Source organism: Octodon degus, unplaced genomic scaffold (genome assembly GCF_000260255.1).
Source record: "Octodon degus isolate 3935 unplaced genomic scaffold, OctDeg1.0 scaffold00018, whole genome shotgun sequence".
NCBI classification, from domain to species: Eukaryota; Metazoa; Chordata; class Mammalia; order Rodentia; family Octodontidae; genus Octodon; species Octodon degus.
The window spans coordinates 24,276,387-24,288,051 of NW_004524594.1; positions in this window are offsets into that span (position 1 = coordinate 24,276,387).

Here is an 11,665-nt window from a genome sequence, read left to right on the forward strand (position 1 = left end):
CCATTGTGTAAAAATACCACATCTTTTTCAACCATTCCTCAGGTGATGGGCATCTTGGTTGTTTCCAAGATTTGGCTATCACAAATTGTGCTGCTAAGTTGCTGCTGGGATGTCTCTTGGGTGGGTGGATGTTCAGGAAGAAGGGGGTGGTGAGTGGAAGCAAGGGACAGGAAAGGGAATATTGTGGGACTGTCCTGCTTCAAGGTTGTATATGGTGAGTTTTTTGGACTTGTGTGCAAGCATGGGAAGCATAGAATTCTTTATCCTATTTGTAAAATATAATTTAATTTTTAAATGTTTTTTTGTCATATTATGTAGGGACTTGGAGTTCAGCATGTCAATACTTGATGAGGAATACCTGTTCCTTATTACGCCTAGGATGTTTGAGGTGCAGTGAGATAGTGAGGTTGGGCTTGATAGCCTAAATCGTTTGATAGTGACAATGAGATTGTCTTCTGGATGGTTAACAACCTGAATTTGCAGACCAGGATTGGAGAGGAAGGAGGGCTGCAAGGAAGGCCAACATTTTGGCCCTAGCCTTCTAGGGTCAATTGAGACTCGGGATGTGTGAGAGCTTGTACTGTGATGTCATGTAACTCAGTGGTGTCCCAAATTTTCTGATCGGGGAGATTGTGGGGCCAAGGAGGAGGGTGGTCGATGACGTGGAGTGTGCCTGGGGAGGGTCGCATGGGGAGAGGACACTCTCTCAGGCTTTCACGGAGGGCACGTTGGCCAGGCATTGGCCGTGACTCATCCACGTGGCTGACACTGGCGAGGGTTCTACAATCTGAGGTACAGGATCTTGTCATGGATCCTGGGGGCATTTCACTGACCTTCTCAGATCAAGAGGCTGCATCTCTTGTTGTGCGTGTCCTGCTTTGCCTTGGTCTTGGCCATCCAATAGAAAAGTATGGGGACGAAATATGGGAGGTGAAGCCATGTTGTTGTGTTGGGCTGTGGGGGACTCGAGTCGATGATTTCTGACATTGCCAGTTGAACGGAAGGCCCAGTGCTATTGTGGGCTGCTGGTCTCTTTTAGAATATTTTGCTGGGTTTGCACACCTATAATGTTCAATAGCGGAACTTAGAAAAAATGGGGTATAGCTATGAATGTCCATTTTGTATCTGTGTATTGAAGGTGGTTGGGATGGATATATAGTTGCATTCTCTGAATGAATGGAATGATTTTTTCTAGTGGTGTTTGTGGGTGGGATCACAAGTCTGCATCTTGTGCAGCGGTTAATCACTGAGAAGGATGTATGCAGTGTGTTGTTTGTTGAGGCTGTACTTTCGATTTGATTTGGAACTGTCTCATTGCTATATGTTTATCAATGAAACTTTGAAAGAAAAAAAAAACAAATTGTGCTGCTATAAACAGGCACACATATATCACTATGATATGATGATTTCAGATCCTCTGGGAAAATTCCCAGTAGAGGAATAGCTGGTTTAACTGGGATTTCCAGTCCAAATTTTCTAAGGAGTCTCCATACTGATTTCTATAACAGTTGCACCAGTCTACATTCCCACCAGCACAGCTAAATCTTGAAATCAACCAAGATGCCCATCAACTGAGGAATGAATAAGGAAGATGTGAAACTTTTACACAATGGAGTATTGTTCAGCTATAAAACAGGATAAATTTGGGTCTTTTGTTGGCAAATGAATGCAATTAGTGATCTTATTCTTAAGTGAAATAAATCAGAACTCCGTGTGCAAACATTGTATTGTCTCTTCAGTTTGAGAATCTGAAAAAGAAAAATGTAATGTGAAGGGTTCAATAGGTACTGGGGAAAGGGTATGAAGTTATTTCAAAGGAAAGAGTTACTGAGTTGAAGAGGACAGGAGAGGGAGTGAGAGAACGAGATTGATATGTGTAAGCAGGATGGTTTGGACAACTGGTCTATGGAAAGCAGTTAATGCTGTAATTTGTTTCCTCTCCTTTTTTCAGTTGTTTGTACTTTTTCTCTTCTTTCTTATGCATTTATTTGTTTCTTTTTTCTTCTTCCAATTTTACATGTATATATCTGATAACAGGAATAACTGATTAGAAGACAACACTATGTAATACAACAAGTACTGTGAATTTTATATGACTTTGTTAAGTGAAATTCTTTATCACTTGTAATTTTTTGTCTTAATTCTAATCTGTATTCTTGTTATTTATTTATTTATTTATTTATTTTTCTATTTTAGGAAAGGGGCTATGGGGTGTTCAAGGTCTCACTACTAGATCAGACTTATAGTGATCTGCCTGTTTACAGCTTTCCAAGTGCTAGAATTACAGGTGCCACCATGCCCTGTCTCAATTGTCATCTCAGCGCACCCCAGGGGGTGGGGCTGGCACAGCAGGCCTGGGGTAATGAACCCCCAACCCCTGTGTCTGTTTGCAGGCACTTTAATCCACTGAGCTATTTGGCCAGTCCTTTGTACTGTCTTTAAAAAACAAACCAAAAAATGTGTTGCTTTCTTTGTATCAATTATATTAATTTCTGAATTAATTGGTTTCTTTTCTTCATAATTTTTTCCATTTGTAGGAACTTTGGGTTGACTCTTTTTCTTAGAAATTGGAGGTTCATCCTTAGGTTGTTTACGTGAGCTCATTCTGTTTTTCTGATGTGAAAATTCACTACTATAAATTTTCCCTTTAATACTGCTTTCATTTTATCCCATGGTTTGAAATGTTGTGTTGCCATTATTATTTAATTGTAGATACTATTCAATTTCTTCTTTACTTTCATGATTGAACAATGGTTTTCTTTTCTTTAATCTCTCTTTCTTCTTTCTTTCTTTCTTTCTTTCTTTCTTCTTTCTTTCTTTCTTTCTTTCTTTCTACTTTTGGCGGTATTGGGGATTGAACTCAGGACATGTGCTTGCCAGACAAGCACTTATTCCACTGTTTTCTCCCTGACCCTTATCCATGGTTTTCTATAGAGAGTATTATTTAACTTCTAGGTGTTTTTCTAATTTTTGTCGTTCCTTTCGCCATTTGTTTCTAATTTTATTGCAGTATGGTCAGAAAATATGCAGGAATAACTTCAATTCTTTTTGCTTAAACATATTCTATTGTCTAATATGTGTCTAGTTCTCAGAATGTATATGTACAGATGAGAAGGATATGTACTCTGATTGATGTAAGGTGTCATACTCTGTAGAAATCTATGAAGTCCATTTATTTATACATTTGACTCTGTTCTGATATTAATTTCTCACACAGTTGATCTGTGTATTTATGACAGCGTGGTATTAAGATCCCCCTTACAAATATATTACTGTTTATTTGAAGTTTTTCATGCTGTTGGTATTTGATATACATCATTAGGTGTACTGGTACTTGGTGCATATATACTTATGATTATTATCTTTTCTGAAGTTTAACCTTTGCTAACTTGTAGGTACCTTCTTTGTCACTTTCCATCAATCTTGGCATGAAGATCAATTTTTCTGTAAAAGGAATAACTATAACTGTTTTTGTCCAACTTCTTATCACATGGAATATTGTTTTCAATGCTAGAGCTATTTGGCTAGCTTTTAGTTTATGAATTTATTTAAAAAATTTTTTTTTTATTTGAAGGTGTGGGCCCACTGTCCCTCCAAGATCAAGGTATCCACTGTGAGCTTTGTTGAGGCTGAACCACGTGAGAATGGAGAAACACTACCCACTGCTCCTTCTCCATTGCAGGAGTCTTGGTTCAGGGGAAAATGGATGACTGCCCATGTAATCATGCTACGGTATAGGATGAGCAGCCAGCAAGAAAAGCACTCATCACATGGTAACTAGCTCAACAGAGGAACACAGGGTAAATCCAGTCTAACAAGGGGAAACACTATGCATACAAACTCCTAATTTATGATCAGTTCAGTTCAATAGCTATGAACTTTTTTCCTATAGTCTAAAGTACAAAATCAATCACTCATCTATTATAATTACATAAATAGAGCAAAATTAGGAGGCTTGAATAAATGCTAATAATTTGGTAACAGAAATGATTTATTTTCTTTATAGTCCACAATTAGTGATACAAATCCTATTTTTATCATTAACTGTGACATAACTTTGATGTTACATATTGTCTGATGTGGCTCTTCCATAAATAACCTGTCGCTGTACTGATTATATACTGACTTACCAATGAGAACTGGGAATGTTGAGCAAAAACTTACATGTACTGGATGTAAATGTTTACATATGTGCAGTACCTTTATGTGTACACCTGAAGTTCTGTTCAGAGAATAATCTATAAATTGCTTATTATTTTTATATAGATATTAAAAAGAAAACAAAAAGCAAAAAAATAATACTTTAAATTTGATGCAGTCTCCTACTATGCAGTTCAGACTGATAGTGATCTTCTGCTTCAGCTTCCCTTAGTGATGGGAACACAGGCATATGCTGCCTTGCTCAGTTTTGGGGCTAGCATGGCATGGTTCCAGGATCAGGAGGGCTGCCATACCAGTAATGGAACTTGGGTCCGTGTGCTTGTCAGTCAGGCACTTAGACCTCTGACTTAACTCTCCAGCAATGAATTGATTTTTTATTAAACGCATTTCTTGTATGCATCATATTATTGAATCTTCTTTATTTGGTCATTCTACCAGTCTCTCTCTTTTGATTGGTGAATTGAAGCCATTGACATTAATTGTTGTAACTGGTATGCATCTTCTTATCCTTGCCATATTATTTTTATGCTGCTGGTTCCTGTTTTTTTCCCACTACATAATCACTTGCCCTGGTTCTTAGTGGTTTTCTTCTATCTGTATTCTTGGAATTGTGATATTCATGATCTCTTTTTAAAATATCCTCCAGGAAGTTTTGTAGAACTGGTTTGGTGGCCAAAATTCTTTCCAGTTGTTCTTTTTCTTGGAAATATCCTATTTTTTATTGACTTTGAAGGTTATATTTCAGGATTCATTAATTTGGATATAAGGTTATTTTCTTTTTGGCCTTTAAAGACTACTCCACACTCTCCTCAACTTAAGCATATGTGTTGAGAGTCTTCTGTGACTTTTATGGGCTTTCCTTTTCTATTGATCTGTTTCCTTTTCTTGACTGTTTTAAAGATGTGATTAAGTAACAGTAAAGGTTTTAGGGAAAGGCATAGTCCAACCTACTATAATTACTGATCTTATGTGAAAAGGATATTCAGAAACACAGGGAGACTTTTGGAACACACATGCAAAGAATAGACCCCGTGGGAAAAGCAGTGAGGAGGTGAGTGGCTTCTCCTGAAGCCATGGTCAGAGGGCCCCAAGGAACAGAAACATTGGTTGTGTTAATGCTCTAATGTTGGCCTTTAAAAATGTAAGAAAATAAATTTATGTTGCTACTCTCACCCACTCTGTGGATCCTTCTGAGCCAGGAAAAATGGAAAAGGCAAGGAACCACAAAAAAGCAGTCACAGATTCCATTGGTGGAATGTTATAGGTATGAGACATTCTGCACCGGTTCCCTGCTGAGGGCTTCTGCTCAGCCAGAGTTCATTAAGTTGCTCACACAATCTACATTGGTGTTCCTTGTCTCAGCAAAACAAAACAAAAAATAAAGCAAAGCAAACAAAATAAAATAGAACAGAACAAAACCAAATAAAAAATTCATTTTTCTTCAATCCTTTCCCCTGACTCAGTTTTCGTCTTCATAACTCCATTATGTTTTCCTTATCACTGGTGAGCTTGTAGACGATATTTTTCTTTGATGACACAATAATCTCTTTCACATATTGTAGCCATTGTGGGAGATCAGGATAAGACCTTCATCTGAGTGACACTTTTCAGGATCACTTGCTGTTCTCAAGGACTGTTAAGCCAAGGGCATGCTTGGCTTCCCAGAAAGTTCTGCAGCTAGCCACACCACCAGAGCAAGTCTTCATGGAACTCTCCCCTGTGGCTGCTCTCTGACATTTTCTTGCTACCTAAAGTATGACTGAAAACCACCTATTCAGGACCATCCATCTCTCAGGTGACCTCTCATAAGGAACGTGCAGATACCAGAGGCATACATGACAATCAAGCATGCATCTACAGAGGCAAACCCTCCACTCCCTTGCTTCTCACAAAATGAACATGCATGACTGGAACAGCTCAGTGTGGAAATCACTAGAATAGCTCACTGCTGATATATGTTCTCTTTAGCATACGTCCACATATACACCAGGAGAAAAAGAGTAAACTTAGCTGGTCACCATGTTCATTACATAAAGGAGGTAAATTTTAGTATTCAGAAGGTCTTCCTGAAACATCCTCTTCACCAATGCAGAAAGGATCTGTTCTGACATTTATGTTAATAATAGAGAGCCCAGGAAATCACAGGGCTCTGTCTTTAGGATTTCAAGAAACATGGCTCTGCATAATAACCTCCAAGCAAATTGTCCTCAAAATTGCACCAGTCATGCACCTAAATGAAAAATTACTCAAGACCTATATAGTCTTCAAATTATGAGAGATAGCTGCTTAAACTCACTAATTTAGAGTTTCCTTTAGAAGCATAAAGGTGAAACTACTGGAGCAAAAGGATTCAACATCAGGTGAATAGACTTCAAGCAATCCTACTATCCAAGGAAAGTCCTTTGGAAACCCACATCCTGCAACCCAGTTTTTGAAAGAAAAATGGAACATAATGAGCAAAACATATTTATTAACTACTAGACAGAGAATTAAATAAGGATTTCTCCTAAAATATATGAGTAAAAAGCCAAATATAAGATTGAGAATCATCACCAGAAGGCAGAATCATAAGGTATAATACCAGAAATAAAATTAGGAGAGGGAGGAGCACTGCATGTAAAAATATTATTGAGAAAATCCCCTATAATGAAATTCACTGAAGGAGACAAATAGGAGAACATACATCCCAGGTGATGAAGTCACTGGTATAAAAACAGGGAGATATTGACCAGGTTCCAATTGGGTGATGGGATCATTGGCGACCCAAATTTAAATCTATGTTCACATCAAGAACTCAAGACCCAGTGAATAGTATAGGATAAAGTCACAGCCAACAGACAGAAACCCAAACAGTAACAGAACTTCATTCCTAAACTCTGTCCTTAATGTTTAGACAAAGTTTCTTTCAATCCTGTGGTCCAAGTCACATTTTGAGACTTTTAGAAATAAGACAGGTATATGAGCCATCCTGGTATTTTAGCTGTGAGGTCACACAGCACAGAGGTTACAGTGCTATTGCTCTACTCCTTCTTATAAAAGGAGCTGCCCTCTTTCCCCAGTGCAGACTCACATAGAAGGCCATTCTCATAAGTAATAACATAAAATTTCCCAATCATGTGGAAAGAGTCAAATATACAAGTAAATGAGGCATATAGAAATCAAAATATCCGCATCCAAAATATATCTACACTTGAACATTTAATATTTAAGATGCCAAAAATTCAGCATAAAAAGAGACTATTAAAATGTGTTAGAGAGCCTGGGATAGAGCTCAGTGCAACAAGTGCCTTTCTTTCAAGTGCAAGGGCCAAAGTTCAATTTCCAGTTTAAAGAAAAATTGAAAGAAGAAAAAAAACCTCATACAAATGCATGACCAACAAACCAAGCATATAAAGAGAACTGAAAGACATTATGCAATGAGAAAAAGTGACCACACTTCCAAGAACAGCAAGAGAAACAAATCGTCAAGCATGGCGGTAATATATTGTAGGGGAAAGCTAGAGAACCAATGAAGGAAAACAACATGACAAAGATAAGCCAATATATATTAATTTTAACCATTAATGTATTTGTCCTCAAATCACTAACCAAACTAAATATCCTGGGAGAGTAGGTCAAGAAAAAAATTCAAAAATATTATGTATACAAAAATCACATTTGAAATTCATAGATTCTAAATACAAGTACATCTAATGATGTATATCAAATATGAAGAACATGAAAAAATTCAAGTATGCAAGGGGGATTTTATTTTATTTTATTTTATTTTATTTTATTTTATTTTATTTATTTTATTGTTTCAGCAAGGGGGATTTTAAAACCTCACTCACACACAGACAGATGAACTTCATGAGAAATAAATATCAGAAATGAATCAAATCTATCAACAGTTGGACTTAGCAGATGGCAAGGGAGTATACCAACCTATTACAATCACAGTACACATTCTTCTTATTTGCACATAGATATTCTTGAAATTAGAGCACATATTAGAACACAGAACATGCTTAAGTAAAGTCAAAAGAATTGATGTTCTCCCATGCATATTTTCTGACCATACTGAACCCAAATTGGAAATCAATGGCAAAAGAAACTACTAAAATGATATAAACATGAGGAAGTTAAATAACACTCCTGAAAAACCAGTGGGTCAGACAGGAAATTAAAGAAGAAATCAAACTGTACCTCAAATTAAAGGATAATAGCAACACAAAACATGAGAACCTCCAAATATTAGGGAAAGAAGGAGTCAACCCCAAAGTTCCTACAAGGTAGAAAATTACAAACATCAGCAACTAATTAATTCAAAAATTAATATACCTGAGGTAAAGAAAACAATACAAAGAATTAATGAATCAAAGAGTTGATTCTTTGAAAGGTTAAATAAAATTGATAAACTCCCATTCAACTTCATCAAAAAACAAGAAAGAAATGTTGATGTGTAGAATACTCTGTAAAAATCTAAGGCCATGCTTTCATAACTTTGGTTCAATTCTTTTTTCTTTGCTGATTTACTGTCTGATTTATCTACTGTGTTAAGAAAAGTTACAGAATAAGGTAGCTACTTTTGTGTTTCCTAGTACTTCAGTAGCCTAACATCTTTTATAATTGATTTCTTTTTCTGTCGTTGCCCTGGAATTAGGGTGCTTTTTCCAGTACTCTTCTCAGTGTTGATTTGATGGTCATGAGTTTCTCTAGTCATTCACTGCCATTTAGGTATCTTTTTGATCACTAAATTTTAAAGATACTTTTCCAGTATACATCAATTTGGCTTTGACATTATTTCCTTTCAAAAATTGAATTACTCCACTCCAAGCTCTTCTTCACTTGGTGGTGTGTTTTGAGAAAGTTATTATGATTCTGGTGTGCTTTTCTTCATAATGAATCTCTTTCTTTTCTTTTCACTAATAATTTTCCCCTTTTTCTTTTTATCTTTTTTGAAAACCAGGAATAGAACTCAGGATCTCACACTTGTCAGACAGGCACTTGTAAGAAGGATCTATATCAGCAAACCTCTTACCATTTTAATAGTCTGCCCCCATGCTGTATTTCTGGTATCGTGATTATTATAGGTCCGAGTAGAGACATATTTGAATTATGGCTAATAGGAGTTCAATACACCTCCATCTCTATATGCCCGATTTTTCCCCATGCTTGGGAATTTTTCTGCTATTACTTCTGCTACTGACCTTTCCTACTGTGACTTCTGCAAGTATTTCTGTTCATTCCTCCTGTTTGATTGACACCAATTGTCTTATATTTTTTCATTTGCATCATCCTGCCACTGAACAATAGTTATTTTATGGTTTCTTGTTATTGTTTAGAGATCTTTTCTTTCCTGATTACTAGATGAAATTTGTCTTCAAGCATTAAAATCTATCTTTAGATGTGTTCAAGTTGTTTTCTAAGGCTTCAACGGGAAATTTAATTTCCTGCATATCTCTTTGAATCTGTTATATGCATTCTAATTCTTTTCTATGTTGTTCACTCAAGATATATACCATTTTCTTATTCTTTTTCTTTTATGTCTCCTTTAGATATGCTGAGAAATTATATTTAGCGTTTTACACATGAGAGATTATTTCTGTTCTGGTTTTCTCCATGGCCTCCTAGAGTTATTTCTTTATTTCACTTCCTGTAATTTCATAGATATCATTGGTGCAACTGCCAATTTTTTCAACATTGAACAGTCCTGGATTTCTAGTGTGTGGGCTGAAGTTATGAGATTACATTTTGCTCCTTCATCTTGACATCTTTTGTTTCAAAACAGCTTTTGTTTTCTTTGATGACCCTTATGAGTACTGAGAATAGTTAACTATATCACTAGTATCAAGTCTAGTCTAGGGCTGGGGAGATAGCTCAGTAGAATAAGCACTTGCCTGGCAAGCACAAGAACCTGAGTTCAATCCCTGATTCCACCAAAAAAAAAAAAAAAAAAAAAAAAAAAAAAAAAAGCCAGTCTAGCAATAGTCTGTTCTCCAGGGTTATCTTCCTTTGTGGAAAATTCTTGATTTGTGTCTATCTCGAAACCATTCTTGTTTATGGCTGAGTACTACTACATTGTATAAAAAATACCCATATCTCATTTATCCCTTCCTTGGTTGATGGACATGTAGGTTGTGTCCAAGATTTAGCTATCACAAAATGTGGTACAATAAACATAAGTGCACGTATATCGGTATGGTATGAAGTTTTCAATTCCTTTGGGAAGATACCCAGAAGGGTTGTATTGGTTCCAATAGGACACTGATCCCGGATTTCCTGGGATTCTCCACACTAAATTCCAAGTGGCTGGACTAGTGTACACATGCACAAGTAGTGGGCAAGTGTTCATTTTCTCCCACAGCCACTTCAGTATTTTTATTGGTCAGTTTCTTGCTGATACAGCTCTACATAGGAAAAGATGGAATTCAGGTTTGTTTTAATTCACATCTCTCAAATGACCAGTGATAGGAAAATCTTCTCATATATTTCTTTGTCATCTATATTTGTTCAACTGAAAAATATAATCATCACAGATGCACTTTTGAAGACTGGCTCCTTAAAATTGGAGGATTTAAAGCCTTTTCCATTTGTATGATTTTGATGCAAATACTTTATGTGAGAAACAGCTAGCTAAATGTTGTTCCAACTCATTTCCCTTGGCTGGTGATTACCTTTGCTGGGCAAAAGATTCTACTAGGACGAGATGCAAGTTGCTGATTATTTTTCATGCTACTGTGGTTTGTTCACTAAACTTTGGCATACATGCATTTTTTTCCTTCTATCTTTATTCATTTTGTTTCTTTCTTTTTAAAATTAATTTTATTGAAAAAAAATAACAATGAGACAGTTTCAAAACAGGTTAGTAGGACAGTTACAATAATTAATACATTGTGTATTGTTGTCTTCATAGTAGTTATTCAAGTGCAAGACGCAGACATGATAAATTGTCTAAACACTATTAGTACATAGCTTTCTTCTCATTAAAATAAGAGAAAGTAGCTATATATCTATCTTAACTAATTTGGCTTTTTTCTACAATTTTATTGAGAAACAAATAGCAATGAGACAGTTTCAAATCAAATTGGTAGGACAATTTCAATAATTAACACATTGCATACATTCTTTCTAGTGGTTAATTGCCATACAAGATTCAGACATGATATCTTATTTACAAACACCTTTAGAACAAATCCCTCTCTTCATTAAGAGAATATAACTATATATCTATCCTAACCACTTTGAATACACAGATACAAAATGGACATTCATCTCTATCCCCTTGCTTTGTTAAGTTCTGTTATGTGAACATTATAGGTGTGTAAACTCAGCAAAATAATCTAAAAGAGTACAGTAGCCCATAGTAGTATTGTGTCTTCCGCTTGACTGGCAATGTCAGAAATTGTTGACCTGAGTCCCCTACAGCTCAACATAACACCATGGCAATACTTCTTATATTTCATTTATATACTTTTCCGCTGGATTGTTAAGACCAAGGTAAAGCAGGACCTATGCAACAAGA